The sequence below is a fragment of the Galeopterus variegatus genome, unplaced genomic scaffold (genome assembly GCF_000696425.1).
Source record: "Galeopterus variegatus unplaced genomic scaffold, G_variegatus-3.0.2 Scaffold3452, whole genome shotgun sequence".
NCBI classification, from domain to species: Eukaryota; Metazoa; Chordata; class Mammalia; order Dermoptera; family Cynocephalidae; genus Galeopterus; species Galeopterus variegatus.
In genome coordinates this window covers 163,284-163,829 of record NW_007729563.1, presented here as the reverse complement: position 1 = coordinate 163,829, position 546 = coordinate 163,284, and positions in this window count along the sequence as shown.

The following is a 546-nucleotide window of genomic DNA, read 5'->3' as shown; positions in this document are numbered from 1 at the left end:
CCATCTAAAAGACCTCCTCACCTACAAGGCTCTACACTCCCTTCCCCCATCCAGGCTTTTAGGCTTACTCTCCTCTTTCCTAGAAAATCCTGATATTACCTTTCTCCCGTGCTCGCCTCTGGGAGATTCCCTACATTGAGGCTTTCCGCCTACTTGCCCCAAATCCCTCTCTCTGTCTCACCTGTTCTCCCTCCCAGGTTCTCCTTGCTTCCAAACCCCCTCTATCCTCGCCGCCTCCATTATCCCCTACTTCTTATGGATTTGACCCTGCGGCCATCGCCTTAGATCCTTCCTCACAGGATCTATTTGCTTTCACATGGACTGACCCCAACACTCGTCATTCAGAGCAGCTTACCTGGACTGTTTTACCTCAGGGATTCTGGGATAGCCCCCACCTTTTCGGCCAAGTGCTGGCCCAAGACCTCAAACATTTTCACTCCTAACCCCTGTCATCTTCACCAGATAAGCCATTCCAAAAACTCCGTCAGGCTCTAGTCGTGGCCCCTGCTTTACACCTGCCTGACCTCACTAAGCCCTTCTCCCTTT